The sequence below is a fragment of the Tachysurus fulvidraco genome, chromosome 1 (genome assembly GCF_022655615.1).
Source record: "Tachysurus fulvidraco isolate hzauxx_2018 chromosome 1, HZAU_PFXX_2.0, whole genome shotgun sequence".
NCBI lineage: Eukaryota > Metazoa > Chordata > Actinopteri > Siluriformes > Bagridae > Tachysurus > Tachysurus fulvidraco.
Window position 1 is genome coordinate 37,529,143 of NC_062518.1, and position 18,216 is coordinate 37,547,358.

Sequence of the window (18,216 nt, forward strand, 5' to 3'; positions counted from 1 at the left end):
GCGTTCAGCGTCTTTTGCTCATACTGTTGAAATGTACACTAGGCTTATGCCCTGATATCTCATGGTCATGGAGGTTTGTATCTGAGTGTTTTTTAACGAGCACAGTATCAGACCTGAAACCAGTATCAGTGTTGAGGCATGATTAGTAAGTGTTAAGTGTGTTAACATTGTTAGGTGGGTTCAGTGCACCGCTTTTGCGTTGTTATGCAGTACGATCACTGTTAGTGACGGAGGTTGATTAAGCGTTATGTTTGCTACATGGTATAGATGCCAAACCTCAGAGCTTGATGTCACTAAAACTAAAATGTGTACAGTTTTAACAAAGATAAACCCACACAACTTGAACTTGTGGCATGACAGTTACACTTGTATGCTTACTTTTTATTCCTTTTTATTTTTTCTGCAGAGTTGATTGGGAGGTGAGTGGGCTCAGCTGTCCATGATGAGATGCCTCCAGCTGGGTCCCTCTTCTTCAACTGCACCCTGCGTCTCTGCAGCCTTCGACTTCTTCAGTTGTTCACGCTGAGGTCAGATAGAAGTTATTCTGAATCTATAGAGCATTCAAGTTTTTTTGCAGATTTGGTGTCCATACTGTAGCTCTGAGATTGGCAGACGATGATATGCTGGAGTTCATAGATTCTTTTGTCGTCTTGTACGTTAGACGTCCTAATCGTTTTTTGTTTTAAATAGTGTATTTTATTGTATCCTGCAGAGAAAGTTGCCAGTCTTTATGATGACACATTCAGGTCCTTCCTGTGCAGCAGCAGAGCCTTGTGCTTGGTACCTGGAGTGTCCCTAGCATACTAAGACACACGCACACACCAGGAACATGAATAAAACATAGCAGAGTTCTGGGAGCTTAATGTCCCTGAATAACCAAAGCAGAATTGGTGGACAGAGCAGGAGGAGGGAGACGGGAGGGGGAAGTTGAGTAGAACGACCAGGGGTAAATCTCTTAGTCATTATTAGCAACTAGATGAAGGCATAGAACACTCACACTGACACACACCGTCAGACACACAAAACATGTTTTTTTCTCAGATGGAGCCCACACTCTGTGGCTCTCTCTTCGTCATTGTATCATATTGTTTCAGCTGTGTCACTTGTTCCAAGCGAAAGGGCTTTTTGAAACAGGGTCACAGTTTGAGGCTCTGTGCTGCCTCAGGAATGGCAAAATAGAAAGGAAACCCTCCCACCACAGCTGCTGCAATTTGGGCTGAGTGTTGGTCCATGACAATAGAGTGGAGCTGTCAATCTTTTGCAGCCTTGAATTCAGCCCAAGCACACTGCTGCTCAGAATAAAACATCTGTACGTACCATCATCCAACAAGTGGAAACTCTCTGTAGGTATAGTCAAATGTTTGTAAGGTTCCTAATTATGGTAACGGTAAGGTACCATCATTTCAAACGTTCAGCCTGTAAACAGATCAAGATTTTGAATCTCATCCCTGGCTGAGTTTCCAAGAGAGCAACATTGGCCAGGCTGTCTAGGTGGGTGCAGCGTGTCAATTAGAGCAACACTAGCCAATCGTGGATGCCTATGAGCTCACATATGCCAAAGGAGATAGTTTGTTCTGCTGCAATGAGATGTAGCATGAGCAGCAGTACAAAATATTAGGTATCTAGCATGATTGAGTAAGCACACTCTTTCTTTACGTGATAGTCGATAGTCCCAAATGACCAATCTGGGACTGAAAGGGAAAAATCCTTAAGTGTTCTTCAGCTTCAGAATGTCCCTATAGAGATGTATACAGTACGTACAACCCTACAAGTGTTTCTCTTTCAGAAAAAAAATTTAATTAGCAGATTTTTTAGAATGCCAAGAACCTTTAACCATCCAAAGAATCATTGATTTTTTTTTTTTCTGTTTGCTAGCCTTTTGTGATTAGTATGCTAAAGTGTTGTTGTAGAGGGTTTGAGGGAGCCGTTGTGGGTCAGTGGTTAAGGCTTTGGGCTTCTCCTGAGAACAAATATTAGCAGTGAATGCTTAATGTTAGGACCTTGAACAAGATCCTTAACCCTTAACTGCACAGCTGAATCCTATCCTCAAATGTAAGCCACTTGGAATATATGCGGCAGCCAAATTAGTCTTCAGTTCTCATTAGCGCTCAAAGGATCGATGTGGACAGAGGTTTTTGTTTTAACCCAGAAGCAGCCACATTCGATTATACTTCTTTAATCAGTTGTTCATGGTTTTTAAAGACCATTAGGTGCATCTTTAGCTTCACCAGAATGAAGACCTGTAGCCAAACTGGACCATTATGGAGAACATTGTAGACGTCACACATGTGTGTGCGTGAGTGTGTATGTGTGTGCGTGTTTGTGTGTGTGTGTGTGTGTGTGTGTGCGTGAGTGTGTGTGTGTGTGTGTGTGTGTGTGTGTGTGTGTGTGTGTGTGTGTGTGTGTGTGTGTGTGTGTGTGTGTGTGTGTGCGCGTGTGTCTGTATGGCCTAAATCCTAAAATCCTCTTTCTTGTGACTAATGAAGGACAGATGTTTGGCTAACAAGACAGTTTCTTCTATGTGGGATATGTACAGTACCACTCCTTGCAGCCCAGCAGACAGGAAACACAATATAATGGCTGATTGGTGTATTGACTTGGTGCCAATAACTGTTATTGTGAAAGACTCAGTTTTGGTATATCCAGTTAATTTTATGCCAGTACACATAATATCCCTCTCTTGATCAATGAAATAAGTCTAGATAGAGAGCAGGAATGAACATCATTCAATAGATAAACCATTAGTAGATGTAACGCCAACTAATTAGTCATTTTCATGTCAACAGCAGAATTGGCATCACACTACACTCCACAGATCACAACCTGGCAACCACAAACTACACATATACAGTCACCATCATACTCATCAATCATAGTACTGGGACTCCCATATCGTTAGCTCACTGTGGAGTCCGTGTGCATCCGAATTCTCATACTGTCACAGTATTTACTGTATTTGATTCAGTACACACGGCTCGGCTGCTGATACAACATCATACTACATCTGCCTTGTTGGTACCGTTGTGTGTTTATTTGTTGAAGGTTTAAACAGGAAAAACAAAACAGTTATTTACATAATTTAGACATGCTAAAGTATTACATCTGTCAGGATCTAGCCCTGACTTTTTACTTGTGCCATGTGTTTTTGTTTACGTTTTGTGTTCACGTGTCTGCCCCACCTTTGTCTAAGTCCTTCCCGCCTCAGCACACCTGTTCCTTATGTGTCTAATTGTCTCCAATGTGAATCCTCGTCTTTGTACCGCCTTTGTGTTGTCTTCGTGGTCTCTGTTTGGTTAGCCTCGTTTCTCTGAATTTCGGGTTCCTTTTCTTTCTCCTAGTGTTCTGTGTTATGTTTTATTTAGTAAATCATGTTTTTAATTATCCCTGCATTTGGGTTTTAATTATTATCATTAAGACACCCCCCTTTTCCTGACAAAATCATGCTGATATTCACCTTCTGTATTCAGGGTAGTGTATTCAGACACAGCTTCTTCAATATTCAGACACAGCTTCTGTTTCATTCTGTTTCTCTTCTCTTGCCGGTTGCTAACAAGACATATTTTATGGTCCTGACTGTTTGTTTTTTTTATTATTTTTGTTTTGTTCCATCTTCCATCTCTGCTGTTTGCCGATATCCTGACCTTTGCCTGTGTTTCGTCCCTGAAATTGTCTCTCAAATTGGATTCATGGGCGAGCGTTTTATATAAATCTTTTGCGTAACTGCTCGTGCATGCGTCCCTGTTGACTGACCACAATATTCTTGCAGTGCAAATACTTCCAGTTACAGTATAGTAAGGAATGCCCTGAGGTCCTTTTGGTTTCTTTTAAGCAGTATCAATATTTTACTATGAACCTGAGCTAAAGGATAATAGACCCGTTTGTATGCTAAATCCTGAAATCTTCCCCTGTGTGAATAATGAGAAGCAGATGTTTGCCAGATGTTACATGGCATGTTTGCTTTATGGTATGTCTATACTGTAGCTCTAAGTACCTCTTTAGCTAGAATCAAGGTCTAATAAATAAACGAAAAGACAAAATGATATCAATTGTTTTAGTAAGGTGCTGAGCCAACACAAGCTAGCAGAACAACTTCAGTGCTGCTTGGCACATATTCAGTTGTCTGACTTTAGGGCATTTTGCCATCATTCTCTAGATTAATTCTGATGACGCTGGAAATTACTGTCTAAAAGCTCCCACAGGATTTCTATTAAGGTTACATTCTGGTTACTATGAAGGCTGTATGAGCCCTTGTGCACTACTCATGGAAATGTATCATCATATTATAAAAGTAATCAGTCAGAGTAAAATAATTTTACATTAATCAGCCGGATGTCATACCATGATCATGTTACAGTCTGCAATCTTACAGTCTACAATCTTACAGGCCATATCACAGTATACAATAACCATGCCACAGTCTACAATAACCATGTTACATTCTACAATCTTATAGACCATGCTACAGTCTACAATAACCATGTCACAGTATACAATAACCATGCTACAGTCTACAATGGCCATGCTACTGTCCATGGTGGTCATTTTAGAGTCTACGGTGACCACGTTACGGTCTTCAAATGGCCATGTTCCAGTCTACAATGTCCATACTGCAGATTATGGTGGCCCTTTTAGAGTCCACGATGGCTATATTCCAGTCTACAATGCTTAAGCCGGCATTAAAATGGCAGCCAGCATGTTGCAGTGTTTGCTTGTGTTTGTGATTTGTACCGTACAGATTTGTCTGCAGTGCGCCCTTCTAACGTGCAGTGTGTTTTGTGTTATTGCTTTAGCGTTTAGTAATGCCATGCTGTCATTATAACGTCATTACACATTTTAATCAGCATCTGTACTGTTACCAGTCAAACACACTCCAATCCAATCCAATCCAATCCAATCCAATCCAATCCAAATATTAAAATTCATGCAAAAATAAATGAATAAATATCATGCGTGCTGCTTAAAATTTTAGCACCTTCGACTCAAAACGTCTTAGCACATTCCTCCTCAGTTTAATTATTCCGTCCATTTCATATCCGCTAGGAGTAGCACCTGTTACACCAGCACAATGTCAGGATGTGTGAAAATGATCTGTGGTACAGCAGATGCTGCAGTGTGGGTCAGAATGGGGTCGTGTCATAGCTGCATAATGCCTTGTTTCTCATCTCAGCTGAGCTACAGCCTACCCCAGTAAACAAGTTTTCCAGCCAAATGCTGTTTTAATTTTTGGAGAAAATGATGACGATGAGAGTAACTGAAGCTAGAGCATGTGCTGCACTCCAGGCCGTGTCGGACGTTTACACGACTCTTTTTGTCTCTCCGTATTTGTACCGATGGGCTCCATACAGCCGTCTTCAGAGGAAGTGAACTGTACAGGAGACGTCAGGAGAAAGCGCAATGATGTGTAATTGAATTGCTCTTGTGTTACGGATGGGAAAAGCCATGAATTATGGATGGTGTCAGAAATATCCTGCCTCTTAAACTTCACCTGTGTGCTACACTACCGTACGCGCTCATCAGGCTCTCTGTTTTCAGTGGGATTTGCTAAGTGAACTGAAGCCATGCAAGAAATCAATATCTTCTAGCACCTTTTATTGAGTGGCCGCACCATTTCCTGTTGATTTATTTCGTCTTGTGTTTTCTGCAGGGCGACGCATTGCAAGCTGTTGTGTCGTCGTTTCATCTTTGTGTCTGAAAGTTTTGTTCATTCCTTTACTACTGATATACCCGGTTCTCATGGCATGTCTGTTTTGAACTTGATTATTTGGATAGATGAGGCTATAAAAATGACAACAAACAAGTGTGCATGGGGGCGAATGAGCATTTGTTGTTTGCATTTGCTGATGTTTTTTTTTTTTTTTTTGCATTTTTGTCACATTTTAATGTTTCAGATCATCAAATAAGTTTTAATATTAGTCAAGGATAACATAACACAAGTAAACACAAAATGCAGTTTTTAAATGAAGATTTTTATTATTAAGGGAAAATAAAATTGTGAAAACGTGTTTGCCCCTAAACTTAATAACTGGTTGATCCACCCTTAGCAGCAAGAAATGGCCTGCATGGCTGAGTTCCAAGACGAAAAGCACTGCTGAGCAAAAAGAACATAAAGGCTCGTCTCAGATTTGCCAGAAAACATCTTGATGGCCCCCAAGAATTTTGGGAAAATACTCTGTGGACTGACGAGACTAAAGTTGAACATTTTGGAAGGTGTGTGTCCCATTACATCTGGTGTAAAAGTAACACTGCATTTCAGAAAAAGAACATCACCCCAACAGTAAAATATGGTGGTGGTACTGTAGTGTGATGGTCTGGGGCTGTTTTCTGCTTCAGGACCTGGAAGACTTGTTGTGATAAATGGAACCATGGTACTAAAAACTCCTGAAGGACAATGTGCAGCCATCTGTTTGTGACCTCAAGCTGAAGCGAACTTGGGTTCTGCAGCAGGACAATGATCCAAAACACACCAGCAAGTCCACCTCTGAATGGCTGAGGAAAAACAAAATGAAGACTTTGGAGTGGCCTAGTCAAAGTCCTGACCTGAATCCTTTTGAGATGCTGTTACATGACCTTAAAAAAGCGGTTCATGCTCGAAAACCCTCCAATGTGGCTAAATTACAACAATTCTACAAAGAAGAGTGGACCAAAATTCCTCCACAGCGCTGAAACAGACTCATCACAAGTTATCGCAAAGGCTTGATTGCAGTTCTTGCTGCTAAGGGTGGCACAAGCAGTTATTACTGTAGGTTTAGGGGGCAAACACTTTTTCACACAGGGCTATGTGGGTTGGATTTTGTTTTCCCTTAATAATAAAAACCTTCATTTAAACTTCATACTGCATGTTGTGTTTAATTGTGTTATCTTTGACTAATATTTAAATTCGTTTGATGATCTGAAACATTAAAGTGTGACAAACATGCGAAAAAATAAAAAATTAGGAAGGGGGCCAACACTTTTTCACACCACTGTACATTAATAGTAGAGCACAGCAAGGTGTTAGTTTGCACAGCACATGGGATGAATGTTAGTTAAGGCTCAACACACACACACACACACACACACACACACACACACACACACACACACACACACACACACAAACACACACACAAACACACACACAGAGACGATATTTACATTTACAAGTACACTTTTTTTCTTTGATATATCTGCAGAGACAAATGTAAAAATGCAGAATGTGCCCTTTAGTACAAATCACACTGCCCTCAAACATCAGCTGTAATCTGTACACACACACACACACACACACACACACACACACACACACACACACACACACACACACACACACACACACACACACACACACTGACTGCCTTAATGATATAAATATTTGACTTTTTTTGCCAGATATGAAAGGAAAGGATACATTTGCAATGATAATCACGTTGTTTCATTTAAATATTAAATGCCTCATTTTCCTCTTTTATTATTTACCATTTTAAATAATCATGAACTTAGATTTTGTTCTTCCACAGTGTACATTCTGTTCTGAACGATTTGCTGATGCAAATGCTTGTAACGATTTTAAGAAAGTCCAGACAGATACATTCAAAATGTAAAGCAGAATGGAGGTAAAAAAAAAAAAAACAGGCAGTGAACAAGCCATGTGCATACAGAGTATCAGAGGCAGACACAAGACCCGTGTAATCCATAAACACAATCAGGGTCACAACCAAAATACAATACAATAACCAGAAGGCTTGTTAATGCTAGATAAAGATAAACTGAGCTAATAGGTTGTAGTCTACATACTGAATGAATGTACTTTATGACCAGTGAGTGAGTGTGAAGCTGATTGAACAAAGGTGTGTTAGCTGGGTAAATGTGGGCATGTGCAGGATGAGGTAGCTTAGTGGTAAAGACAATGGACTGCAGATCGTAAGGTTGTGAGTTTGAGCCGCCGTATGTCGCTTTGGATAAGGGTGTCTGCCAAATGCTATTAATGTGTGTGTTTGTGTGTGTGTTGTAGTCCCTGAAGGTTGCAGTGCTTTGAGTTTGTGACTGCAGTTGATCTGACACATTCTCATTATTCATATAAGTTATGAATATAACCTTGGCTTCATGTGAGCCAATGAATATGACTCAGTAGATATGGATTAATATGCAAACCCAGTATGCAGTTAAACAGTGTGAAGAAGTCTTGTATATCACCAATGACTGTAATAGGAAAACATAGCTAACATTAGTGTATTAGCTAACTTTAGCTCAGGTCAGCGTTATGGAGACTTTGCTTTTTAAACTTTTCTTTTCTTAGTTACTTACCAACACATCTAACGGTAATATTAACAATTTTTTCTGGATTTTCATTGTTACTCTGATACTTAAGAGCTGCATCCTAGGTAACTAAGCCTCGGTCATCAGCTAGCTCATGCTTAGCATTCGTTTTTCTCAGTTGCCTAGCAACAGTGCTCTCATCCTAACCTTTTAAATGGGAAACTTATTTTGTTCTCGCCTTCCTACAGCGAGTTAACGAATTCACAAGTTCCTTTTGAATGCACTATCAGCTTCAAAGTTGTTGTAGTCGCTACAGGGTCTGGGTCTGGGTTTTGCTCTAAATGATGAGAATTTGGTGGTGAGAAGCAATTGAACAGACTTATAAAGCGTACAGAAAAGGTTAATGAGGCTTAGAATGCACAGTGGAAAACAGCATGGTGGTGGTGGTGGTGATGATGGTGATGATAGTGGTGGTAGTGATGATGAGACTGGTGGTGGGGGTGATGATGGTGATGATAGTGGTGGTAGTGATGATGATACTGGTGGTGGGGGTGATGATTATGATGGTGGAGGTGGTAATGGTGATGATGATATTGGTGGTGATGCTGGTGGTGGGTTGAGCAGCGAGAACATTGGGTAAGCAATGACTGACAGGTGATATAACACCTGCCTTTCATGCTCGGCACGTACGACTGTCTCGCTTTTACAACATCTCGCATTTACTCTGGGGGCTACACCTTCCTGAACCACACAAACACACACAGTGCACACATAACTACATCAGGGGATACGCTGAGGGTGTGTATGACATTAGCGTTCAATTTACAAAGTCAGTATCTCATTATGCTCAGGACTAAGTTCAGTACTGAAGAGAATGTGTTAATAAATGGAGTTCTTATTAATAAAGACTCTTGTGTAAGCAAGTAAACAGTGTGAAGGGCTTTAATACACGACTAATATGCCATTTGATTGCTAATTGCTTTTAATGAAAAAAAAGTCTGCTGTGTACAGTTTGAAGTAGCTACTTCATGTCAAAGTGTGCAATTCAAATTTATTCTAATTACTTGGGGAAAATTGCGAGATGTCTCAGGAGTGGTGTTTATTGTGATGAATCGCTTCGTCTGATTCAAGGAAAGGCGACGAATTGTGACTGACATACGACATGGTTTCCCAGAGGGCAAAAGCAGCCAAGTTAACAATCGGTATTAAAAGATGTAATTTCCAATAATCATACTTTAAGTAAGGGCTTAATTTAGTCTCAAATTATAGACACGCTGACAGTTCTGCAGTGTAGGCCAAATGTGCGAGGAAACCCCGCACCTGGCAACACTGCCTGTGCGACTCTGAGCACCACACATGGCACTAATTTACAAAAATCACATGCAAACATGGAAGCTGCTAATTGCCCAAAGTTAAGTACATCAAACGAAATGTGTAATCAGTCGCACTTTCTATTTGTGTAGCTTTTTTTTGTCCACACTTTTTGTTCGATCCCCTCAAATGCATATGGATGTGTTGCCATTTTACAGCCTAATTACACATCTATATGGACGCAACCCAGCTTAGTACATACAGCCCCCCACCACCAATCTCTCTCTCTCTCTCTCTCACTCACTCACTCACTCACTCACAGATTTACTGCAGGAGTCTAGAGACAGAGCAAAGGAAGCAGGGAAGACAAAGCATGCTAGATTAGACAGATAGCATGACTCCAGGGACGTTAGGACACTAAGATGAAGAGATCACCGGGGGATGAAAAGGGGACTGCAGCAAGCAAGGGAAGAGGATGAGCAGCATGTGACTGTTACTCATGTGGAATGTGAAATTTCAACACATTATTCTAGACATTATTCTTCACATAGACTTTATCCCATTCATGAGTGATGTAGAAATTGTTTCGAAAGCAGCCATGGAGCATTTATGAAACACTTGTGAGCATTTAAGGGATTTTGTCCTTGCATAAAAAGTATAACAGTAGTCAGTCATCATGATATTATACATCTGAAGCCTAGTTTAATCATTTATTTATTTCTTTTTTAATCAGCATGTGTATGATACTAACAGGGTTATAAGGGCATATTTGATTTCCACTTTAGATTGAGGGCATTCAAATGATTTGTTCAGCGTCAGTCAGCGGGTGCAGTCATATTAGACTGATTGTGTACACTCAGTGTGCACACAGAGGGACACTCCAGACAAAGAGCGTTCAAATTCTGTGCTCCTGTAAGACACAAATACAATGAATACAACTCATCCTAAAAGATAAGATGCCAAAAGGATGCTTTTTCGATTTAGTTCATGAACGTGCTGGTGGGGGAAAAAAAAAAACGGAATTAATTTCCAAGGTAAGAAAAAAAAATTTCAGAATACAAAACCAGCCATTTATAATAATATATAAAAGCAGGTGCTTTTTCTGTCTTCTCTCTTTCGTGTAAATGTCATGTACTTAAAATGTATTTGATAGGATTTGTACCAGGTAAGATAGCACTACAATGCGTAATGATGGATGGCCATGACTGACTGAAATGTGTGTAGAAAGGGGCACAATATCATATCATACTTTACACCACAATATCACTCACCTTCTCTCAACAGTCTAAAGACATGCATTTGTAGGCTGATTCACACCTCTATATTGTCTCTAAATAGTGTGTGATTGTACCCCGTGATTGTGTGTGATTGTACCCTGTGATGTGTTGGCATCCTGTCCACTGCCTAGTGCCCCAATTCTTCTGGGATAGACTCCAGGTTCCTCATGGCTCTGTGTAGTATAATGGATAGATCATAGTTTTAGTAATGTGATAGATGTGTCATGGCCTTAACGTAGTACTTCTATCTTACAATAGGGTTGTGTCCCCGAACTAGAGTGTGTGTACGTGTGAATATTAATACTATAAAAGCTCACACACACACACACACACACACACACACACACACACACACACACACACACACACACACACACACACACACACAATATACTGTATATATATGTTATCTATTCTGAATAGAATTCAGTTTGTTAACTTAAAGGAATTGACTTTAATAAAAGTGTAATGATGATTTTTATTTTAATATGAAATCACACTGAGATCATGGTTCTGCTTTTTATTCAGCAGTAAAATATACAGTAACTCTACCATAAACATACCAGGACACCAGGTGTCGGTTTGTGCCGCACTGAATTCAGACCAGATTCGTAATCTCACCTTTTTTTGTAGTGTGAAGCAAAGCTTCCTCAAGGCTTTCTCTTATATGAGAGAGGTTTTTCTTTCTTCCCATTAGGCACACTTTCCTACATTATTACATCGATCCCTGGCAGTTCAAAGAAAGTCATTATAAATTATTGCAAATTAAAGGAAAATTTTGCAAAACGATTATGGAATTGGATTTTTTTTATTACACAAGCTTTGCAGCTAATATGGAAGCACTTTTACTGGTAAATGAGCAGGACATATTACAGCTATGGAGCAATTCACAGTAACGTGGGTGCTGGTAAATAGGGCTAATGTTAACACTCTTTTACCCAGAGGCCAAAAATGAAATCTGGACCTGTCTTGTTGTGGTCATGTCACACTACACTGTATTGGTCAATGGCTCATATGAAAGTCAGCACGTCAAATTTTTATTAACAAACGTTTTTATAAGCTTCAATGCAAATGATGGTATCAAACCCATTTCGAAAGCATTTCCTTCAGCCATTAATATTCAGTGTAAGGTTATCAACAGAAGGAAAAAAATAAACATCTCGCACTGAAATCCAGCAGTCTTCTGACTCATTTTAGATCAGATTTGCATCCATAACATAATTCGTTTATTTAACCCGATTGAAAATGTCCAATAAGATGATTTCCATTCTATGGGTGGACTGGAATACTAGTGTACTGCTAAATCAGGTTAATGGCTGCTGTTCATCCCAGAATAGAAGAATAACTTTAGTTACATTTCAGTTTAGAATTGTTTAAAATGTTTGACCTTCTTAATTACTGTTGGATAAAACATCTAATGCGAGCTCATGCTGGATTGTAGCTACAGCCAGTGTTTTTTTTAATGTGCATATGAAATGGCCGTGCATGAACACTTTTGATTTTGAGTAATGGGAAAGATGGAAGTAATTCCCATTCTCCTCCTTTTCTCCAATATGATATGGAAGTTGCAAAAGATTGATTTCAGCAAAGTTTTGTTCTGGGAAGAAGAGTAAGCACAGTGTACTGACCAGTTAGTAAATAAAGTAATAAGCAGAGAAATATACAATGCATAGCTCCAAAGCATGTAAACACTCTCTCTCTCTCTCTCTCTCTCTCTCTCTCTCTCTCTCTCTCTCTCTCTCTCTCTCTCTCTCTCTCTCTCTCTCTCTCTTTCTTTCTCTCTCTCTCTATTCACATAAACATAGACATAAAAAATAACAAGGCTTCAGTACCAGACGTCAGCGTGTTGGCTCCTGATCTGAGCTGAAATGTAACTGAATGTTCGGTGGTTTTACATTTGAGAATTGGCTGATAATGAGCAGACAGCCGCAGACGTACAACACAAACGCAACATTTTTAGGATCCAACAGTATTAAAACAGACCTGTGTGTGTTCAGTCAGGGCTGAAAATAGGGCCAGTCGCTCTGTGTGTAGAGGAACATGCTAGCAGGAGTCTTCTCTTGATTTCCTCAGCCAAGAACTGCAGCTCAGTGATTTTCAGCAGATAATCAGGATGTATGCTTCACTCCGGCATGGTGTGTGTGTGTGTGTGTGTGTGTGTGTGTGTGTGTGTGTGTGTGTGTGTGTGTGTGTGTGTGTGTGTGTGTGTGTGTGTGTGTGTGTGTCCATGCTTCTGGCTTTTGTCAGTTTGGCAGTTGCTGCAGTTCTGTACAACTTTTTGGAGACAGGAGGGACATTACAATTTTTTTATTATTATTACTTATTTAAATGTAAAAAGTTGACTTTTTTTCCCCCCAAAACTCTTCACACGTCTTACCCTGCAGCCTGCAGCACAACTCAGTTCTTGGTCCAGATACACATCCACCTTTAAACAGCATAGAATTGGATTTATTTATTATTATTGATCTGCTTTCATACAGCCTTTGATTTACTGAGATCTAAGTACCGAGTGGTAAATTGCGTGTCAAGGGAAAAGTTTAGACAAACGAAAAACAGATGCATTGCAGACGATACACACACAAAAAAACAATAACGGAGCGAATTGCATCAGACGCGAAGCAGAGCTAGAAAACAATATGTACATTATGTTTTTTTTTGGGAAGAGAAATCAAAACGAATCCTAAGGCAAACACTATTGTGCATCTAATATAAATTTAAGAGGACAAACAAAATATTGTTGAATCCTCGTTATTGTGTTTCTGTCTTGTTTCTTTTAGCTGCAGTTTATTTCATTTTCTCAGTATATTACCCGTATTTTTGTGTTACGTTTTATTTTATAAAGCGTGTGTTTTAGCTACAGTATCATGCATTTTTATCCTTTTCTGACACTTAATGCCCGCGATTAAAGGTTGCTGTCATCGGAGGTACAGATATCTAACAAAACTTCGCTGCAGTGATTTTTCAGATATTTTTGAGACGCTGAGACATAATGTTGAGATATAAACCTTGTCATTATTTACATAGTGAACAGAATTATGTTTGCTTTAATCTGGATGAACTGGATCTAGATTCAATTCTTTTTGAACAAATGAACAGACTTCCTGGTTCGGTAAATCACATAGCAGGTGCTGAATGAATTCAATGTAATTGGCCTCTGTTTCTGCTGTTTTTCACTGTCAGCTATTAAATAACACTCCCTGAACATCACACACACGCATTGAAGCAAATGCAAAAAAACACCTGCTATTTTGCTCATTTCAACGACAGCCCTCGACTAATCCTGTTAGATAAATAAACCTGTTGTTCGTCTTTCCTGTTCTTTAGCTCAACAAATGTTTACTGCAAAAAAGTACAGCAGCAAAAGAAAAAAAAGATGTGTCTAAAACTGTAAACCTGTTATAAAATGTTGTCTAAATGATTTAAAAGTGCAAGCTAGCAGTTAACATTATGGTCCAGAAGAGCAGAAACGATCTCTTTTCCTCAAACACTTCATTTACATAAAATATTCACCTTGTTATTGTTGTTGTTGTTGTTGTTGTTGTTGTTGTTGTTGTTGTTTTCTGGTCTAGATACAAACCAGCCTTATCTGGGAATATATTTACTCAGCATATTGTGTTTGTTCTCTCTGTCCTCAATATTTTCTGATGAAACATTAATGTTAACACTGGAAATGACTTAAGAACATAATTGTGGGCTTATTTTAAACTTCTGAATCTTGTGACTGAACAAACAAACAGAAGAAGAAGAAGAAGAAGAAGAAGAAAAAGAAGAAGAAGAAGAAGAAGCCTTTATTTATGTGTCATATAAACATCACAGCACACAGAATTGATTTCCTTTGCATATCTCAGCTTGTATGAAAGTTGAGGTCAGACATGATACAGTGTGTCTGTAACAGAAAGGACTCAAGGGCTCAACAGTGGCAGCCTGGCACCATTGGTACAACCATCTCTACAGCCTTAAGCATTTGAGCTGCCACTGGCCAGGTGACATTCGTGATGTTACTGAGAATCACACATGGGACCAGACACAATCTCAGAGTGAAGTGCTTCTGTTCAAATCACCAACACCAAGCAAAATGTCTTCAAGCAAAAGCAGTTCAAATACAGCAGAGCTGTAGGACATGGGCAAAAATAGAGTATCGCAATTATAATGTTACACTTTGTGATCACAATACGCCTCGCCGTTTATTAACAAAAACTGGTAAATCTGATGTATGTCCAACATTTCTTTCTTTCTTTCTTTCTTTCTTTCTTTCTTTCTTTCTTTCTTTCTTTCTTTCTTTCTTTCTTTCTTTCTTTCTTTTATTTACTTATTTATTTATTGTTTTAATCATACTCTCTGACAAGCCAGTATTTCAAATTCCTGGCCAATATCTCAATGTTGACCCGTGCACACACACACACACACACACACACACACACACACACACACACAAGCATGCACATGCACACACACACACACACACACACACACACACACACACACACACACACACACACACACACACAATAATTCACACACACACACACACACACACACACACACACACACACACACACACACACACACACACAAGCATGCACACACACACACACAAGCATGCACACACACACATACACACACACACACACACACATACACACACACACACATACACACACGCACACACACAGACATACACACACAGACACACACATACACATACGCACACACATACACACACACACACACTTACACACAGACATACACACACACTTTACACACATACACACATACACAAACACACATCTCTGCACACACATACACACACATACGCACACATACACACACATACATACACACAAACACACACACACTTAAATACACAGACATACACACATATACTGTACACACATACACCTACACACATACACACAGATTTAGATTTTTTTGTGCCTATTTATTTATTTAGTTAGTTAGTTATTTAGTTATTTAGTTAGTTGTTTCTTTGTTTTCTTTATTTCATTTTCTAATTATTGTCTTAATTGTAATCTCTGACATGTAAGTAGTTCAAATTCCTGGCCAATATTTAAATCCTGATCCCCACCTCCTTAAAAAAAAGAAAAGAAAAGAAGTTTATTTATTTGTTTGTTTGTTTGTTTGTTTAATCAAGCTGATCTTTTTTGGAAGCTTCATTCTGTATCTCCTTTCACACCCCGTGTCAGCTCATTCCACCATGTATGAGAAAATATTCCACATATAATACCAATTTATATCTCTCATGAGTGACCATGATTGTGACTTATTGTTTCTCAGTTGCAACCAGCATAGAAACATCAGATTTTTTGAACTCGGTGGGTTGGTTTGTTTTGTTTTGTTAAGAAGCAGCACCCTCATTAAAAAAGAAAACAAAAAAAGCTAAATGAGCCAAACGATTTTCTTTAGTTTACAGAGACTAAGGTCAGGGTTAGATTTAATTGTAGACACAACATTAAGGATCTGCATTAATAATTATGGAATGGAAGGTCAGTGGAAGGTGTGTGTGTGTGTGTGTGTGTGTGTGTGTGTGTGTGTGTGTGTGTGTGTGTGTGTGTGTGTGTGTGTGTGTGTGTGTGTGTGTGTGTGTGTGTGTGTGTGTGTGTGCTGATCAGTGTAGTCTGAAGGAAAGGTCATTCTGTCTCTCCAATTAATTAGTTATGTGAAGTAGGCCGTCATCTGCTCCCCCCCCCCCCCCCAACTGTTTTCTTTTTTTTACAGTGCAACATTTAGGAACAATCTTCACTCAATAGTGGTATCATTGTTCTATCAATGTTAATCTATGTCCACTTCAATCTCAAGAGAATTTGCAGTAAAGGCAGAAGATTTGGTAGATGTGGCAGGAGGTGTGTAACAGATTTTCATACAGATTCAGTCATGTGAATTTTTTATTTGTGTGTTTGTCCACCTGTCATCTTTGTCCGTCTTCGTCTTTCTCTGTCATTCTGCTGGCGCTTATTGTTGTGTTTGAATGGCTGTTATGTTGCACTGAATTTCATCATGTATGTAGTTTTAGTTGATTTCTCACAGAGGTGTCTGTTTGCTCAAAAGCTCTCTCTCTCTCTCTCTCTCTCTCTCTCTCTCTCTCTCTCTCTCTCTCTCTCTCTCTCTAGCTCTTTAGCTCTCTCATCAAAACTCCCCAAACTAGATCTTCTCTGAGATACACACAGCACCGCTGCCTGATAAACATGTTTAATCTCTTATCAAACAGCTACGGTGGGGATCTCAGCAACACTTCTGGCCTCTCACATACACACAAACACAAAGTACACACCCACATTAATTCTCCCTCTCATTCCCACTGAAATCTTTCCACGCAAAAAATAAATGAATACACCCCTCGGTGTAATCAGACAGGTTTCCAATTACACAGATTTATTTCTGTTTAATTAAACCTATTAGGTTGCACCAAATTAACATTCGTGAAATAGAGAAAGCCTTTTTCACAAGTTCATTGATTAGCATTGTAAAGCTTGTGTGTGTGTGTGTGTGTGTGTGTGTGTGTGTGTGTGTGTGTGTGTGTGTGTGTGTGTGTGTGTGTGTGTGTTTTTTTTTAATGAAGTCAGTGATGCAGTGAGTCGATTTGTGTAGTACTACAGTCGAAGAAGTGACAATAAATTCACATATTCTTACCACACTTGCCCCTCAATATCAGGTCTCTCTCTCAGGATTTACTGTCTAATGAGGCTTGAGCTGGCAAAATGATCTTATACCTATTTGTTTAAATTACTTTGCCAAATGTTCATCGATTCTCATTAGTCTATATCACAATTCATTGATAACCAGTATCGCTCTGAATGAACAAAATGTATCGAGGTCGATATTTTATGCGGATATTGTCTGCCGTTTATTTTTGTGGTGTGAGATGACAGGTCGTCTCACTGAAAAGAAAACTGAGATAAGAGATAAATACACTGCTAAGAGGATTCAGTGTATAAGCAATAAATAGCAGCTTTTGGTAGGTCACTGGATAAGCAGTCATAGAAACTGTAATTTAGAGTGGTGTGCACGGCTGCAGACAAAAGTCGTTCATATTCTGTTAATTCCATTCTGATTTATTTATAAAAACAGAGATTTAAAGCACACCACTGAGCCACAGGCTAATAGAAAACCCTTGATGGGAGAATCAAATTACTTTTTTGCACAAATACAAGTGTGCTTTTTGAAACTTTTCACACAGTTAGTACAGCAGTGCTCTACATGCATACAAAGGTAAAAATCCCTTGTCACAAAGTGGCTTTACAGAATTACATAAATACATTATAGACATTTTAAATGTGTCCCTAATGAACCAGCCAAAAGTGACTGGGACAAGGAAAAGCTCCCTAAGATTATATTAGAAAGAAACCAGTTCACAAAACGCTAACATTTGTTTTTC

General features: G+C 39.2%; 2 protein-coding genes across 3 annotated transcripts in view; one reads left to right on the top strand and one right to left on the bottom strand.

Annotated features, from left to right (window-relative positions):
* LOC113663171 (E3 ubiquitin-protein ligase TRIM39-like) overlaps nt 1-18,216 on the bottom strand; it is a 537,569-nt gene that overhangs the window by 92,932 nt on the left and 426,421 nt on the right. The window lies entirely within an intron of this gene.
* Nucleotides 1-18,216, top strand: part of htr2cl1 (5-hydroxytryptamine (serotonin) receptor 2C, G protein-coupled-like 1) — a 118,511-nt gene that overhangs the window by 48,931 nt on the left and 51,364 nt on the right. For both annotated transcript variants that reach the window (XM_027178378.2, XM_027178380.2), the window contains one exon: nt 407-527. The gene's annotated coding sequence lies outside the window, so the exon portion shown is untranslated. The remainder of the gene's footprint in view (nt 1-406; nt 528-18,216) is intronic.